Consider the following 12,481-nt stretch of genomic DNA (forward strand, 5'->3'; position numbering starts at 1 on the left):
CGGAGCTGAGCGGGGCCGCCCCGCCGCGCCCCTTCCGCTGTCGTCAGAGCGGGCGGCGCAGCCCCTGCCGCTGCGGGAAATCCTCGGGGCCGCGGGGGTGGTTGTTTTTCCCACAGTTAGATAAATGCAGTTTAGAGGGTTAATGCTAAGGGGGCGGGGGAAGAAACGTTGTAGCTGAGTTGTGAAAACACTTATTCACTGGTAAAATATCAAAAAGGACAAAGTCTTCCAAGCAAAGGCAATAATATTTTTATTTTACAATTCGGCGCCAAATAGGATGCCCTTCTCGAAAAGGCATCCCATCTGACAAAAGCAGTGACAACCTCATGATGTCCAGCAAGGCCAAGTGCAAGGTCCTACACCAGGGTTGGGGCAATCTGTGGTTTCAATACAGGGTGGGGGACGATGTGATTGAGAGCAGCCCTGCAGACAAGGACTTGGAGTGTTGGTTGAATGAGAAGCTTGACGTGACCCATCAGTGTGTGCCCATAGCCCAGAAGGGCAGCTGTGTCCTGGGCTGCATCGAAAGGGAGCGTGGCCAGCAGGGCAAGGGAGGTGGTTCTGCCCCTCTGTTCCTGTCTTGTGAGACCTCACCTGGAGCACTGTGTCCAGTTTGGGAATCCTCAACAGAAGAAGGATATGCAGCTGTTGGAGCGGGTCGAGAGGGGGGCTACAAGGATGGTCCGAGGGCTGGAGCACTTTCCATAAGAGGACAGGCTGAGAGAGTTGGGGTTGTTCAGCCTGGAGAAGAGTAAGGCTCCGAGGAGACCTTATAGTGACCTTCCAGTACCTGAAAGGGGCTACAGGAAAGCTGGGGATGGGTTGTTTACAAAGGCTTGTAGAGATAGTGCTAGGAGCAACGGGTATAAACTGTAGAGGGGCAGATTTAGACTAGACATAAGGAGGAATTTCTTCCCTATGAGGGTGTTGAGGCCCTGGCACAGGTTGCCCAGGGAAGCTGTGACTGCCCCATCCCTGGAGGTGTTCAGGGCCAGGTTGGATGGGGCCTTGGGCAGCCTGGGCTGGTGGGAGGTGTCCCTGCCCGTGGCAGGGGGGGTTAGAATTGGGTGATCTTTAAGGTCCCTTCCAATATAAACTATTCTATGATTTTATATAGACGAGTTTTAGACAAAGAACCATGTAAGTCCTCAAAGAATGTTTATTTTTTTAAGTTATCTAACCATGTCTGGAGACTCCTTTCAGGCCGCCTCCTGACCTAAGACAACTGCATCTCACAAGTCAATTAAGCACAACAATAAATTCTCGCAGCCTTAAGACAGGTTATCTCTTGACCTCAAACAGCTACATCTTACAAGGCAACTAAGCATACCAATTAATTCCTGCAACTCTAAGACAGCGGGAGTTTGTTCAGGTTATTCATCCATGTCTGGAGATTGTCTGCATATTATCTTTTGATAAAAGCCAGATTTATATGACAAGATAATTAAACATAGAAGCCAGCTGCAGCAAAACTTAGCAATTAATTCTCACAATGGGTTTTTCAATCAGAACTGTTAATCATTAGAGCTCACAGAGCTGTTTCTGTAGATGTGCTAAATCTTGAGCACTTTTTTAATACTGTTTTGCACTTAGAAATAATATCGTTGAGTAAACACAGTAAGATGTGCTGCAAGTTAAGAGTATCAGGTTTTCATTTTATAACTAGGCCTCTAATTACCATAGAACCATGGAATCATAGAATAGCCTGGGTTGGAAGGGGCCTTAAAGATCATCTGATTCTAACCTCCCTGCCATGGGCAGGGACACATCCCACTGGATCAGGCTGCCAAAGGCCCCATCCAACCTGGCCTCGAACACCTTCCTTGGACAACCTGTGCCAGTGCCTCACCACTCTGAGGAATTTAAAAAAAACCCCAAACCAACAGCATAAAAATGCTGTATTTATAAGATTGGCTGAGGCCAATCACAAGAGTTCTGGGGCTCACAGCTTTTGCGGTATGGGGAGGAAGCCCCCCTGTGTGCTCTGGGGCTGCTGCCCCACAACAAACACAACTCTTTAAGCATGTCCTCATACGGGAGGGGCTCCAGCCCTTTGGTCATCTTTGTGTCTCTCCTCTGGACTTGCTTTAACAGATACATGTCCTTCCTGTGCTGAGGACTCCAGAACTGAATGCAGTACTCCCTGTGAAATCTCATGAGAGCGGAGTAGAGGGGCAGAATCACTGCCCTCAACCTGCTGGTCACACTTCTTTTGATGCAGCTCAGGATGTGGTTGGCCTTCTGGGCTGCAAGAGTTCATTGCCAGCTCATATTGAGCTTCTCATCCAGCAGTACTCCCAAGTCTTTCTCTTCAGGGCTGCTCTCAATCCATAGAATCATAGAACCATAGAATCATCAGGTTGGAAAAGACCTCTTGGATCATCAAGTCCAACCATTCCTGTCCGCCACTAAACCATTTGCCTCTCAACCTGTGATTGTGCCCTTCCCTCCAGTGTGTTGACCACACTACATAGCTTGGTGTTATCAGCAGTTACTAAGGGCACCCTCAATCCCTCTGCCTATGTCTCCAACAAAGATGTTAAACAACACCGGTCCCAATACTAACCCCTGAGGAATGTCATTAGTCACAGGTCTCCACTTGGACATTGAGCCATTGACCACAGGTCTCCGAGTGTGACTATCCGGACAATTCCTTATCCACTGAGTGATCCATCAAATCAATATCTCTCCAATTTAGAGATAAGGATGTCATTTGGTTTTAGTGTCAAATGCTTTGCACAAGTAGATGATGTCAGTTACTCTTTCCTTATCCACGAATGCTGTAGCTCCATTGTAGAAGGCCATCAAATTTGTCAAGCACAATTTGCCCTTATTGAAAACACGTTGGTTGTCATGAATTACCTCTTTATTTTCCATGTGATTTTCCTGGAGGATCTGCTCTATGATCTTGCCTGGCATAGAGGTGAGACTGACAGGCCTGTAGTTCCCTGGGTCTTTGTTTTTTAAAAACAGGAGTTATGTTTCCTCATTTCCAGTCAGCAGGAACTTCACCAGACTGCCATAACTTCTCAAGTATGATGGATAGTGGCTTAGCAACTTCACCCACCAGTTCCCTCGGGCCCCGTGGATGCATCTCATCAGGTTCCATGGACTTGTGCACTTTCAAGTCCCTTAGATGGTCTTGCACCTCATGCTGTCCTACACTAGGAGGTTCCTCAATTTCCCAGTCTCTGCCTTTGCCTTCTGTGACTTAGGCTGTGTGGCTTGAGCCCTTGCCAGTGAAGACTGACACAAAAAAGTCATGAAGTACCTCAGCCTTCTCCATATCCTGGGCAACTAGGACTCCCGTTTCCTTCTGGAGAGAGGACCCATATTCTTGCTACTCATTTTTTATCACTGACATACCTATAGAAGCTTGCCTTGTTGTCCTTGACGTCCTTGGCCAGATTAATTCTGTCAGGGCTTTAGCTTTCCTAACCCAGTCCCTGGCTGAAAAGACAATTTGTCTATTCGTCCCAGGCTACCTGCCCTTGCCTCCACCCTCTCTAGGCTTCCTTTTTGTGTTTAAGTTTGCTCAGGAGTTCCTTGTTCATCCATGTAGGCTTCCTGGTGTTTTTGCCTAACTTCCTCTGTGTTGGGATGCATCGCTCCCAAGTTTGGAGCAGATGATCCTTGAATACTGACCAGCTTTCTTGGACCCCTCTCCCCTCCAGGGCTTCATCCCATGGTTCCCTACCAAGCAGATCCCTGAAGAGGCTGAAGTCTGCTCTCCTGAAGTCTAGGGTGGTGAGTTTGCTGTGTGCCCTCCTCACTGCCCTAAGGATCTTGATCCCCACGATTTCATGGTGTCTGCAGCCAAGGCTTCCCTTGAGTTTCACATTCCCCACCACCCCTTCCTTGTTGGTGAGAACAAGGTGTAACATAGCACCTCTCCTTATCAGCTCTTCTATCACTTGGAGAAGGAAGTTACCATCAACACATTTCAGGAACCTCCTAGACTGGTTGTACCCTGCTGGTTTGTCCCTTCAACAGATATCAGGGTGATTGAAGTCTCCTGTGAGGACGAGGGCTTGCGAACACAAGGCTATCTGTCTATAGAGGGCTTAATCCTCTCACTCCACAGGGTCTGCTGGCTTGTAGCAGACCTCCACTGTAATGACACCTGTCCCTGCCCTCCTTTTAATCCTGACCCACAGGCTTTCGGTTGCCTTTTCAACCATACCCAGGTGGAGCTCCATGCTGGGAATTGACATAGAGGGCAACACCCCCTCCTCATCCCCACTGCCTATCTTTCCTAAGGAGCCTATATCCCTCCTTGCCTACACTCCAGTCATAGGATCCATTCCAGCACTTCTCTGTGATGCCAGTGAGATCACAGTCCTGCAGGCATGCCACGCCCTGTTTGCCCATCATGTTTGCCACACTCCTGGTCACTTGGTGCTCCTGGGGGCTGCTCTTGTATCTGAGGGGATTGGCCACCTTCACTCCTGTCCCTACACATGCTGAGTCAATGCTGCCACTTGGTCATCAGGACCCCACCCTTTCCCACTCTAGGAGGAGGGTGGAGAACCCTCTCATCCCCCTGGTTTTTGCTGCAGTACTTCTGCTGCAAGTGCTACTGCTTTAAGGAAAGTGCCCCAGCGTGATTCCTCAGCTCCAGAGCCCTTTGCCTCGGTGGCAAAGGTGGATAATATTTAAGATAACCATTTGGAAATTTATTTCGTGTAGTCTTAAACTGCTACAGCGTTAGGAATTCAATGTGCCTACAAGCTATTGCACTGTATGCAGGTGCATTCATGTAGAGAACGTAGCTACACCTACCAGAAAGGAAATCAGTAACGACTGCAGGATGCATTGTGTGAACTCTCTTCCTCTTTCCTCACATGTGCAAACAAACAAATCAAGTCTTTGGGAAGCAGATTACGTGATGAATCAGCATTTCATCATAATTTGGTGTTATGCTGGGGACTGAAGAGACAAATCACTGTAAGGGTACAGTTTATAAAAAGCAGACGTGCTCTATTTTTAATGGTACTCTAACATCTGCATATACTCAGTTAGAAACAGGGTATTTACTGCTGTTACTAATTAATTCTGTCAACCAGATGATTATTTAGCTGCCAAGGACACCAGCTTGTGGGCACCCCAGAGGACCTCACACATTTAAGGCATCAATGACACTCCTGCTCTGTAGGAGCAGCAAAAGCCCCAACCTCACATGAGGATTCCTCAAGTTGGGACTGGGGGTTGGAGTCCCAGCATACCTCCTCTGATCTAAGGCTCCTCTCCCCAGAGGCTGGGCTGAAGAGAAAGAATCAAGAATTGAACAAGGGGCAAGAAAGCAACTTGGCCAGCAAGCAGGCAATGGAAAACCACTGGTGTTTTTAATGTCAAATCATAGTCAGCTTCCTGAAGAATGTGGTTAAGACATGGGAACATGAGGACCACAGCATAGTAAGAACTCAGCAAAACTGCATTCATCTTCTATTTCTGTTCCAGACTTCTTAGACAATCACGAGACGCTGACTCGTCAGAGTTTGCTTAACTTCCACGTCTGCAAAATCACCCCAAGCTTGAAGGAGTATCTGAGGCTTAATTTAAAAATTCCACTGTCTTGCAAAGACAGACTGGTGAAGGTAACATACAGGTATGGTGGAAGAGTACAAGTGGCTTTCAACACGTCAGCACGTCTGCAATAGCAACAAGCATTCACTGGGTGGGGAACATCGTTAATTTGCTGTTCCATGCAGGTCTGTTAATGTCACCCAGCACTGTTATCATTGACACAAACAGATCCAGCCTCCACACTGAAGAAAACAGCAGAGCTCTATAACTTTTGGACTTTCCAATCAGCTAGAGCACCCCAGAGCCCTGGGATGCATGCCTCGGCTTTTAGAGTGAAAAATTCATCACCAGAAAGGCTTGAACGTTCCTGCTGCATTGCTGGCAAGCATTAAGCAGGATAATAGCAAAGCAATGAGCAGATGTTACTGCATGAAAAGAACTGTCACTCTGAAACTACCCGTGCATGCATTTGTAACAGGGTTTACCCATTCAATATGTATTCTGAAATCAGAGAAGGCTGTTGTGTTCCCCTCATCTTATTTACTGCCCAGAAATCTTCAAACTGTTCATTTTGGCAGGGTGAAGAGTCTCTCTTTGAAAAGATGCTAATTTTGATTTAGGGCTTTCAAGTGACAGGGAATCCATAGCCTTGGTAAAGAAAGGCAAGATTTCTTGACCTTCCTTCATATAAGTAAATTTATGAACATAGATTTACAGATAAGTAACGAGTCAGGCAGAATGAGGGCAAGAGGTGGCCCTGCAGGAAATAAGACAGCCATGGACTACCCAGGAATAGAGTTAAAACTCTGGTCCTGCTTCAGGTGCTGGGGAGTGAGAAATGAAGGAAAGTGCTTGGTTAGACATTGTAACCACGTGGCACTTCTCAGAAAAAAAAAATCCTGGTCAGTTGTGCCTTGGGAGCAAGCTACTTTCCTCATTCAGTGTGTAGGCAAGCAGAGAAAAGTAGCAGAACCTGAAGCCCCAGAAGCATGTCACTTTGAGCCACTTACCTTCAGGCAGCTTACAAAACCCTGCCTACAAGATACCCAGCCCTGTGACCTTCTGTGGCACATCAGGTTGGCTCACGTCACCTGGAAAGGCATTACCCATAGATCCTGACTGCAGTTTCACTTGCAGATGTTGTACCTTTACATGCATCTTCTTCACTCATGCCCGACTAATTTCTACATGTAATGTTATTGTAACAGAAGCAGAGGTTCTTACTGTGCCCCTTCACTCTGAGAAGAACATTCCCACCTCTATAGAGAACTCCAGAGAGGTTAATGATGAAGCAGAAAGCTTTTTGGTGTCCTGCAGGGAAATCATAACTTACCAGGAATGCTCAAGGATTCACCCTATGCTTCCCCTGTACTTGCATATTGTGAACCAGCTCTGTGTATTTTAGGGTAAGAACATTAGGAATTGTGCTGTTTTGTTCACACTTTCTGAAAAGAAATTGCAACTTGAAGTGCTGCTTTCAATATTCTGCAATTTCAAGATTTTTCAGTAATTAAAGGATTTTGGTTCATTCAAATTGGCAAATAGAAGAGCACAAAAAAAAAATCTGTATCCAATGTGAAGAAGAAATCTACTCCTTGCATGTTTTTCAGGTGAAATGAAACACAGAAAATCTTTCCAAATGTAAATGCGATCAGAAAGAAAACAAAACCAGATTGTTGCACGTCATGGTGGTTCTTACATAAGGTTAGATCATTTTTATAGTATACATTTAGACTTTATATGTCTTTTAAAATACAAAAGATGTGTAATTGCTTTTTAGGTAAACATATTTTGTTTGAGCCTGGCAATTAGGCACCAGTCAAAAATGTGGTTATGAGAAGGAGGGGAAATGTCTCTACACATGCAGGTTCTGGAACCCAGGACTCAGATCCAAACTGAACCTCTTACACAGCCAATGACCCAGCTGCTGTGATGTTTGCTGGAATAGTTTTCTGTGGAAAGGGTATTCCAGAAAAGGAGAACACCATGCAATCAAACAGTAAAATGGTCAGACAGTAAAAATAACTTATTTACCACCTAGGAATTTTACTTGTGTGTGAAGATCATCCCTGAAGACTGAAGATCAACCCTGTCTAACAGTCTAGGTGCCTGCAGGCCATAATAGACTCATGATTTCCTGTTTTTCTCTAGTATGTACTAATGCCTGGATTATGGACCACTTCTCCCATATCCTTCTAGGTAGCCAAGGGCTTCCAGAACCTTCAGACATCTTCTAAATATCAGTGTATAGAGGAGTCACAGCAGCACAGTGTAGTCCAGCTGCAGACCTGACAAAAAGCAAATGGGAATAGCTCACTTAGTCCTGAAGGTGCATCATGAGCAGCTGCAGCATTCCAGAGGTGTCTGAACGCTCAGCTGGGTGCAGGAAGCCCAAGAGCAGGGCCCGTTCCAGCATGTGCTGAGGGCACCAAGAACAGTTCTTGGCTGCTACACCTTACTGATTTGTATCTCCAGTTGCTACTTTCCTTAAAAATAAATAAATAAGCACATTGCAATAATGGATGCAAGGAATCCAATGACAGAAAAAAAGATAATTTTTATGCTATCTTTTGATATTTGAGTTTTTAGGATTTAAGCTTTCAAGCTTTTGTCAGCATGCCTGGGGGCTGGAGACTGAATCTCCCAGCAGCAGCTTTTGGAAAAGCATCAGTTGGCTTAGGATCTATCAGTCACATACTGTAGTATTTGTTACTGCTATAATGGGATGATCACCTTCCAGACTGTGTGTGGAGGTGCACAGAAGCACACAGAGCAACTATTACAGCAGAGAGAGCACTGAATGACCTGACACTGCAAGGGGAGAGCAACCTGCAACTATAAATCTCTGAGACAGGGCCAAACAGAGATTGCCAGGGCATGTGTGGTCAGACATACATATCTAACTGGCCCTTCTGGAATATCAGGTTGGTCATAATGCTAAATCATAGTATCTTTCACTATATCAGAGTTCCATAATTCATACTGACCTTTTCCAGTGGTGGTATGTATTTAAAAAAAAAAAAAAAGAGAGAGAGAAAAAAATCCTTGCACTTAACTAGTTGAATTTTGTTAGATTCTGATCAAATGTAATGTTTTATATCACTTTTTAGACTTGACATAAAGCATTCCATAGCATCTGAAGATTTTAGTATTAAAAATCCTATACAGCTGGTATTTCCAGGCCAACTTGCTTAAAAAAACCCTTCTATTTTGAGAATGATAGTTTAATAAATTGGATGCTAAGATGATTTTTCACTCCATTGTTAAATTCAAAGTAGATTAACATTTGCATTGTCTACTAAGGAAATGCACCAATTAAACCCTTCTGAGTAGGTTAATTTTTGTAACCAAAGTACAGATGAGAAATATTACACAACTTTGCACTGAACTCTGCAGGTGCCGCATTTGCATGCTCTTTGTTGAGGCTTTTGTTGGACTTTGAGGTAGATTACAGTCAGTTTTGTGACTAACTCAGTTGCTTTAAGTTTCATTTCTCTGAAAACTAACTACATGTTTTTGAGATGGTGTTCTTCTCTAAAGAGATAACACAGGGCACTGGTATGGAGAAAGGCCAATGCTTAACCAAAGCCATCCTCAAACTGGTGGAAATGGAGCCGCACCTGTGAAGAGGGGCAAATAGGGTAGATGACTGTAAACTGATCAGTAGAGTATTCCACCCTATAAACGTCATACCCAGTATAAAGTTGAGAGATCATGAGGGTCTTCCTTTCTTCTGCAATGGCCAATGTCCTGAACCCAGTTCCTGAGTCCAGCTCCCTCCTAGCCATTGACCCACTCGCTCATGTCTGCTCTAAAACATTTGTGGTGATGTAGAGTCACCAAGGGGTGGGGGCACAACCTCATATATTTGTGCATATTTCCAAATTATTTTCACTATTATTATTATTGTTGTAATTTCATTAACGCTATAGTTTTAGTTTCCAACTCACATGTCTTTTCCCTCTTATTTCCCTCTTCCCTTTCCCTGCAGGGCTAGTGGGGGAGGGATTTTGGAAGCTCAACCACACGGGTTTTAGCTGCTGAAATTTAGCTGGGTGGGGCTAAACCGTGATATCTTTTTAGCACAATACCATGTAATGACAATTATAAATGTCATTCTTTATGACCTCTCAGCACCTGTATGTGGTATAGGTTTTCATTCCAGGTTTTTACTATGCCTCAAATTTCTCAATTACAACTAATACCTTTACCTTACAAGTAGGTGATGTAGATATTTAATTCAGGTGACACTACAGAAACATTGTGTTAGGAGGAAAGGAGACAGCAGTATTCCCCAGCACATATACTCATTCCTGAGACCCAGGTAATCAGCCTGCAGCAGGGAGTTTGGTGCTGCTGTGAGGCACGAAGTCTCATTAGAGTTAATGAGTGACAGACAGAAGAAAGGAAGCCCGCATGCCTCCGAGTTGTTAGATGTGAATATAAAGGGTCTTATTAAAGACGTTCTACAAGAATACAAAGTTAAGCACACTAAGCTGCATGCTGAGACAGACCAGGTCTCCATCCTTACAAGGAGCGTCAAGCTGTCAGAGTGATGATTCTTGGAGAGACTGGCATTAGGCTAAGATGAGTTGTTAACACGTCTGACCATTGCGTTATTTCTCTGTCACGCACTGCCTCTAGTGGCAGGGAAAACTGATCGACTTACAAAACAGCGTTTGAACTCCCACAGTTACATTTGACAAATGAAAATCAGTTTCGACCATCATATATAAAGTCAAAAAACATGGTGGCACTGTCCTTCTGCACCGCTGACTTTCTCAGGATGCTGATGTGAGAAACACAAACAAAGCATCTGAACATATGGGTTAAGTTTGAAGTAGCAAGAAAAAGACAGTTCTACATCTGTCAGCTCAGTAGTTGACTTCTTCATGACTGCCATATTGCAATGCTTTGTCAATTATTTGTTATTTTTGTCAGTGAACTTTTTTAAGGAGAAACAGAAGAGAGCTTAATTCATGGATGACAAATCCATGCAGGATTGCACAAGTACTCTTTGAGGCTACTTGCCTAACCCCCTGGCCCAAACTGAAGGTTCCCAAAATCAAACCACATAGCTCAGAACTTGTTGGCAAAGTCAGCTTAGCGTAGCTGTTAGTACCTCTGCTCAAGTGGCATAACTCTCTTGTAGCAGGCAATAAATGACAATCCACCAATGCTTTCTAATTAAGAGTGAAATCTCCCCTTCTGCTCCCATCTCTGCCTACCATCTCTTCTTATCACAGTAATGAATACTGTTATTATGAAGGTTTTTTGGATGCAACTTGAGCTGACAGCACTAGAGGAAACTGTCATCACAATGATGGCCTCTGTGCTGACAACACAGCAAGCCTCTCAGAAAATCCACATGTGGGATCTGCCTGCCTGTGGATTTCAATCTTTGGAAGGAAAAGATGGACAGACACCACCACCGCCCCCCCAGTCCCGTGTCTTTTTATTGGAAATAAATCTCTAAAATGAAATAAAGAGAAGGAAAAAAAAAATCCTAGAATTGAACACAGAGAGGCTAGTTCAACAGCATAAAAATTGAGATTTTATTCCGGTCTACTTATAGAAGCTTGAAAATGAGGAACTGGACTTCTAAGATGAACAAAGTTTAGCCAAGCAGAATTCTCAAGTCAGTAAATAACAGAACTGCTTCTGGAGCCTTCCTGTAGTTGTGATGGACTAGAGGAAAAAAAGAAATCTAATTCCCAGTAGGTCTTCAGGAACATAAGATCAACATACGGTTGTCCAAGGCAGTGCTGCATTTTGGAGCCAAAGAGACTGTAGCCATGCATGTCTTTTTCCCAGACTCTCACACTACTGGGCATCAGCAAGGTGTAAGCCAAAACAGAGCCTGCCAAAAGTGTTCAAAGCACTCCATTAAGTCGCCAGGATGTTTCTCCATCTCAGCTTGACAAGCTAAATCCAGACCTATCCCTGTTTTATCCTCTGATTTTATTACTGCCATGTGGAGAGAATACTTTACACCAGAGACAAAACTGACATAGTTGAATATGAAATGCAAGGAGGAAAAGATGGATTTTTATGGGATTTTTTGTTGTTGTTGGTTTTTGTTTTTATTTTTATTATTCAAAGAAAACCAGGCCTAACTGTATCCTTTCTTGCAGCAATCCCTCCCTTCTCTCTGAGAAGCAAATGAGTATCAAGAGACCACAGGTGAAACCTGCTCTGTAAAGGAATCATTGCACTAGAGCACATGCAATGTAAGAAGTAATGGCAGAGCAGGAGTTAGGCAAATGGTGTACAGGCAGCAAGCCAAGAGAATAAGAACAGTCACAAAAGCCAAGAATGAGCACAGGTAAAAGCAAAGAACTGGTAATGCCGCCTGGAGTGCTACCAGCATTATGACCATGCCATGGGTAAAAGCACAGGACAAATACAAAGCAACAATTGTATGTTGCAACTCAACCTGGCTCTGAGCCTTCTTTGTCAAAACAAAAAAGCTGCAGGGATCTCGCAGTGCTGGCACCAATCAAGAACCAGAAAGAGATGAGTACATGATGGCTAGCATCCTTGATCTCCACGGTATCTCACTGGTATCTGTGAGAAAATAAAATCAGTTTTGTTCACCCTTTATCATGTGCTCATACAATAAGCTTTGCTACATTTATTGTGGCAAAGTAGAAGGAAACTCCCAAAGCTTTAACTATATAAACAATATCAGTACAATGCACAGAAGTTACTCAAATTCCATTAAGTCTCCATGTAAGAGCCATCAAGTTTGCAAAGAGGAGGATTAACTTTTCAGGAAGAAACAGCAGTTATACATGATAAAGGAGCAGTAAGGGCAGAACCGTGTCAACCCAAAAAAGGAGGCATTTAGATCTTGTTACAGTTTGCACAAGTTTGCAACTTAAACCTCTGTACAAACATGCACAATGCAGGCCTAAGACAAAGCATCCTTTATTGTTGTGGTTCTGAACAGAAG

Source organism: Phaenicophaeus curvirostris, chromosome Z, assembly GCF_032191515.1.
Source record: "Phaenicophaeus curvirostris isolate KB17595 chromosome Z, BPBGC_Pcur_1.0, whole genome shotgun sequence".
NCBI lineage: Eukaryota > Metazoa > Chordata > Aves > Cuculiformes > Cuculidae > Phaenicophaeus > Phaenicophaeus curvirostris.